A 6,335-nucleotide genomic window follows, 5' to 3' on the forward strand; every position below is an offset into this window, starting at 1 on the left:
CGGCGGCGGCGGCAGCGGCGGCGGCGGGTTTCCCTTCACCGCGCGCGCGCGCGGTGAGAGGGGGATCCGTCTGCTGCCGTCTCCAGGCGGCGAGGTAGACCTGGTGCCGGCGGGGACCCGGGAACCCGGGGGCCGCGTGCCGCGCCGCCAGCCAGAGAGAGAGAGAGAGAGAGAGGCCCCGCCGGGCCGCGCGGCCTCGACTTCCCTCCGCGCGGGTCCCAGGCCCGACACGCGGTGCGGGGGCTTGGCTGTGCGCGGGCGGCGGCGGCGGCGGCGGCGGCGGCAGCGGCGGCGGCGGCGGCGGCGGCAGCGGCGGCGGCGGGTTTCCCTTCACCGCGCGCGCGCGCGGTGAGAGGGGGATCCGTTTGCTGCCGTCTCCAGGCGGCGAGGTAGACCTGGTGCCGGCGGGGACCCGGGGCGCCGCGCGCCGCACCCATCGCGCCCCATCCACAAGCGTCGTTGGTCGGCGTTTGGGGGGCCAAGACGGTGGCACGCGGAGCCCGGTTCGGCGCCCTGCCGTCCTGGCAGGTGCTGGGTAGACCTGTTGCCCTCGGCCGGCCTTTGTACCTGACGGCCGAATGCTGGGTAGACCTGTTGCCCTCGGCCTGCCGTTTTACCGGCCGGCCTAATGCTGAGTAGACCTGTTGCCCTCTGCCGGCCGTGTTACCGGCCGGCCTAATGCTGGGTAGACCTGTTGCCCTCGGCCGGCCTTTGGACGTGGCGGCCTAATGCTGGGTAGACCTGTTGCCCTCGGCCGGCCTTTGTACCTGACGGCCGAATGCTGGGTAGACCTGTTGCCCTCTGCCGGCCGGCCTAATGCTGGGTAGACCTGTTGCCCTCGGCCGGCCTTTGGACGTGGCGGCCGAATGCTGGGTAGACCTGTTGCCCTCGGCCGGCCTTTGGACGTGGCGGCCGAATGCTGGGTAGACCTGTTGCCCTCGGCCGGCCTTTGGACGTGGCGGCCTAATGCTGGTTAGACCTGTTGCCCTCGGCCGGCCTTTGTACCTGACGGCCGAATGCTGGGTAGACCTGTTGCCCTCGGCCTGCCGTTTTACCGGCCGGCCTAATGCTGAGTAGACCTGTTGCCCTCTGCCGGCCGTGTTACCGGCCGGCCTAATGCTGGGTAGACCTGTTGCCCTCGGCCGGCCTTTGGACGTGGCGGCCTAATGCTGGGTAGACCTGTTGCCCTCGGCCGGCCTTTGTACCTGACGGCCGAATGCTGGGTAGACCTGTTGCCCTCTGCCGGCCGGCCTAATGCTGGGTAGACCTGTTGCCCTCGGCCGGCCTTTGGACGTGGCGGCCTAATGCTGGGTAGACCTGTTGCCCTCGGCCGGCCTTTGGACGTGGCGGCCGAATGCTGGGTAGACCTGTTGCCCTCGGCCGGCCTTTGGACGTGGCGGCCTAATGCTGGGTAGACCTGTTGCCCTCGGCCGGCCTTTGGACGTGGCGGCCGAATGCTGGGTAGACCTGTTGCCCTCGGCCGGCCTTTGGACGTGGCGGCCTAATGCTGGGTAGACCTGTTGCCCTCGGCCGGCCTTTGGACGTGGCGGCCTAATGCTGGGTAGACCTGTTGCCCTCGGCCGGCCGTGTTACCGGCCGGCCTAATGCTGGGTAGACCTGTTGCCCTCGGCCGGCCTTTGGACGTGGCGGCCGAATGCTGGGTAGACCTGTTGCCCTCGGCCGGCCTTTGGACGTGGCGGCCGAATGCTGGGTAGACCTGTTGCCCTCGGCCGGCCTTTGGACGTGGCGGCCGAATGCTGGGTAGACCTGTTGCCCTCGGCCGGCCTTTGGACGTGGCGGCCTAATGCTGGGTAGACCTGTTGCCCTCGGCCGGCCGTGTTACCGGCCGGCCTAATGCTGGGTAGACCTGTTGCCCTCGGCCGGCCTTTGGACGTGGCGGCCGAATGCTGGGTAGACCTGTTGCCCTCGGCCGGCCTTTGGACGTGGCGGCCTAATGCTGGGTAGACCTGTTGCCCTCGGCCGGCCTTTGGACGTGGCGGCCGAATGCTGGGTAGACCTGTTGCCCTCGGCCGGCAGTGTTACCGGCCGGCCTAATGCTGGGTAGACCTGTTGCCCTCGGCCCGCCGTGTTACCGGCCAGCCGAATGCTGGGTAGACCTGTTGCCCTCGGCCGGCCTTTGTACGTGGTGGCCGAATGCTGGGTAGACCTGTTGCCCTCGGCCGGCCTTTGGACGTGGCGGCCTAATGCTGGGTAGACCTGTTGCCCTCGGCCGGCCTTTGGACGTGGCGGCCTAATGCTGGGTAGACCTGTTGCCCTCGGCCGGCCTTTGTACCTGACGGCCGAATGCTGGGTAGACCTGTTGCCCTCGGCCGGCCGTGTTACCGGCCAGCCGAATGCTGGGTAGACCTGTTGCCCTCGGCCGGCCTTTGTACCTGACGGCCGAATGCTGGGTAGACCTGTTGCCCTCTGCCGGCCGTCTTTCCGGCTGGCCTAATGCTGGGTAGACCTGTTGCCCTCGGCCGGCCCTGGTACCGGCCGGCATAATGCTGGGTAGACCTGTTGCCCTCGGCCGGTCTTTGTCTCTGGCCACCCGCGGCGTGGTAGTCCTGTTACCGTCGGCCGGCCTTGCAGCCCGGCCGCCGCGCGATGGCGCCCCGTCTCTTCCATCGGACGCGCGGCCCCCTTGTCGTCTCTGCAGCGGCGAGCACGCCTTCGGCGGTCGGCCTGCACGTCCGGCATGACCGCGGGCACTGGCAGCCCAGCAGGCAGCCCTGCTCTCGCGTCTTCTTCCCCCCGGCGAAAGGCGGGGCGTGAAGGCGGGCGACTTTCGGTCCCAGCCGTGCCCAGGTGTCCCTGCCGGCTCCGTGCGCCAGCATCCACTGGCGAGCTCCGCCGGCCTCTTCCCCAGCCGCGGCCCCTGTCCGCTCCGCCGTCATGGTGCCGGCACCCCACTTCCCCAAGCGCTCCCCGACAGGAGCAGGCAGCGTTGTCGCGCCCCCTCCCCGTGCTCGAATGGACCGCGGCCCTGCTCCGGGCTTCATTTCTGCAGCGCGCTCGCTCGCTCGCTCGCTCGCTCGCGCGCTCCCTCCCTCCCCCCCCCCTCCCCCCTCCCCCCGGCCGCCCACCCGCCGCGCTGCCGCCCTGCCGCAGGCTTGAGCGGCGCCGGGGCGGAGGAGGAAGGAACGCCACCAAAGCAAAAGGCTCCGAGAAAGCTGAACAGAGAGCTTCTTTGACCAGGGACAGACGGCGCCAATCATCCCGCCGCCATCCCTGCTTGTGCACCAGGCTCTCCGCCTGCCGACCTCGGCATCAGCCTCCCGCCGCCGCCGTGTAAACTGCCCGGTGGGACCGTGGGCGGGGGCAGGAAGAGGCTGAAAGTGCTGCCAGGGAGGCTGATGGCGGAGGGCGGGGTCGCCCCCAACCGACAATGGGCAGGGCCCGAGGCAGTCTGAAAGCGCTGCCAGGGAGGCTGATGGCGGAGGGCGGGGTCGCCCCCAACCGACAATGGGCAGGGCCCGAGGCAGTCTGAAAGCGCTGCCAGGGAGGCTGAGGGCGGGGGGCGGGGCGCCCCCAACCGACAATGGGCAGGGCCCGAGGCAGTCTGAAAGCGCTGCCAGGGAGGCTGAGGGCGGGGGGCGGGGCGCCCCCAGCCGACAATGGGCAGGGGCCCGAGAGAGTCTGAAAGCGCTGCCAGGGAGGCTGACGGCGGGGGGCAGGGCGCCCCCAGCCGACAATGGGCAGGGGCGGGGAAAGTCTGAAAGCGCTGCATGGGAGGTTGATGGCGGAGGGCGGGCTCGCCCCCAGCGTTAATGGGTGGCTGCGGAAGACGGGGCAGGGACAGGGAGAGGGCAGGCGGCTTCGTGCCGGCCCCGGGCGCCTCGACAGCGAGCCCTCACGGCCCCCCAAACCCGCGCCGAGGCCCCAAGAGCTCTGCAGACCTTCCGCGGAAGAACCGGCCCGAAAGCGGCCACCCGCTTGCCGACGGCGGCGCCGGTCGCCTCGATGCAGCCGCCTCCGTGGGGCGGGAAGGGGCAGGGCGAGTTGTGCCAGGGCGCGGCGGCTTTGGGCCGAGTTTCGCTGCACGTACGTGCTTCCCCTGGCTGTGCTGCGGCCCGTGAGGTTCTGTTTTGTGGTGGGGGGGGGCTCTGTAGGTAGGGTCTCTGGGGGACGGGGGAGGAGGCGTGGGGTAGGGAGGACGCCGTTTGGGGGGGTCAGTGTGTCAGCAGGGCGAGAACCGGGCACAGGCCCTCCGTCAGCTCGGCTGTGGGCCCAAAGGGATCACAAATAAGATTTGGCAAGAGTTTTGTTTTCCGGAAAAGATTTTCTTTCCGAGTAAATAGAAGAGGCAATCATTCAAAAAAGGCAAAGAGGAAATGAAACAAATCAAATCAAATCAAAACAAAACAAAACAAAACGAAATAAAATAAAATAATAAAATGAAATGAAAAGAAATGAAATGAAATGAAATGATGAAATAAAATGTTGTCGAAAATATGTCTTGGTCTTGAAATCGATTCTGCCGGGCGGGGCAAGGCTGCTGGAGCACTTGGGCTCCGGAGCGTTAAGAGGCTGTGGGGTTTCCCCGGCTCCGAGATGGTACAAGGATGCCTCGTCTACCCGGATCCGCGAAACGTGGCCCGTCCCGCGGCGGCCAGGTCGACGCGGCTCCGGGGCCGGTGGCGTGGGACCGCCGTCGCCGGCGAAGGCGCAGCGGCGGCGGCCGTGGCCGCGACGACCAGGTCTACACGACTCCGGGAAACTTGGCCGGTCCCGCGGCGGCCAGGTCTACTGGGCTCCGGGATGGGCGGCCGCCGTGGCCGCGGCGACCAGGTCTACCCGCCTCCGGGACCGGCGGCGTGGGTCCGCCGTCGAGGGCGAGGGCGCTGCGACGGCCGCGGCGACCGGGTCTACCTAGCTCCGGTGCGACCCGGGCTGCGTGCAGCATGGCGAAGGTAGACCTGTGGTCCGCATCACGGCGTGGGCAGACCTGGTGTCCGCAGCATGGAGCGGGTAGACATGTTGTCCGCCGCATGGAGTGGGTAGACCTGTTGTCCGCGTAATGGAGTAGTTAGACCTGGTGTCCGCAGCTTGGAGTGGGTAGACCTGTTGTCCGCAGCAAGCCGTGGGTAGACCTGGTGTCCGCAGCATGCCCTGGGTAGACCTGGTGTCCGCAGCTTGGTAGACCTGTTGCCCGTTTCATGGCTGGGTAGACCTGGTGTCCGCAGCAAGCCGTGGGTAGACCTGGTGTCCGCAGCTTGGTAGACCTGTTGCCCGTTTCATGGCTGGGTAGACCTGTTGTCCGCAGCATTGAGTTGGTAGACCTGGTGTCCGCAGCATGCCCTGGGTAGACCTGGTGTCCGCAGCTTGGTAGACCTGTTGCCCGTTTCATGGCTGGGTAGACCTGTTGTCCGCAGCATTGAGTGGGTAGACCTGGTGTCCGCAGCATGCCCTGGGTAGACCTGGTGTCCGCAGCTTGGTAGACCTGTTGCCCGTTTCATGGCTGGGTAGACCTGGTGTCCGCAGCAAGCCGTGAGTAGACCTGTTGCCCGTTTCATGGCTGGGTAGACCTGGTGTCCGCAGCATGCCCTGGGTAGACCTGGTGTCCGCAGCTTGGTAGACCTGTTGCCCGTTTCATGGCTGGGTAGACCTGTTGTCCGCAGCAAGCCGTGGGTAGACCTGGTGTCCGCAGCTTGGTAGACCTGTTGCCCGTTTCATGGCTGGGTAGACCTGGTGTCCGCAGCTTGGTAGACCTGTTGCCCGTTTCATGGCTGGGTAGACCTGGTGTCCGCAGCAAGCCGTGAGTAGACCTGTTGCCCGTTTCATGGCTGGGTAGACCTGGTGTCCGCAGCATGCCCTGGGTAGACCTGGTGTCCGCAGCTTGGTAGACCTGTTGCCCGTTTCATGGCTGGGTAGACCTGTTGTCCGCAGCAAGCCGTGAGTAGACCTGTTGCCCGTTTCATGGCTGGGTAGACCTGTTGTCCGCAGCATGCCCTGGGTAGACCTGGTGTCCGCAGCTTGGTAGACCTGTTGCCCGTTTCATGGCTGGGTAGACCTGGTGTCCGCAGCATTGAGTTGGTAGACCTGGTGTCCGCTACATACCCTGGGTAGACCTGGTGTCCGCAGCTTGGTAGACCTGTTGCCCGTTTCATGGCTGGGTAGACCTGGTGTCCGCAGCATTGAGTTGGTAGACCTGGTGTCCGCAGCATGCCCTGGGTAGACCTGTTGTCCGCAGCTTGGTAGACCTGTTGCCCGATTCATGGCTGGGTAGACCTGGTGTCCGCAGCAAGCCGTGAGTAGACCTGTTGCCCGTTTCATGGCTGGGTAGACCTGGTGTCCGCAGCATGCCCTGGGTAGACCTGGTGTCCGCAGCTTGG

This window comes from Sturnus vulgaris, unplaced genomic scaffold, assembly GCF_052056855.1.
Source record: "Sturnus vulgaris isolate bStuVul1 unplaced genomic scaffold, bStuVul1.hap1 Scaffold_156, whole genome shotgun sequence".
Taxonomy (NCBI): Eukaryota; Metazoa; Chordata; class Aves; order Passeriformes; family Sturnidae; genus Sturnus; species Sturnus vulgaris.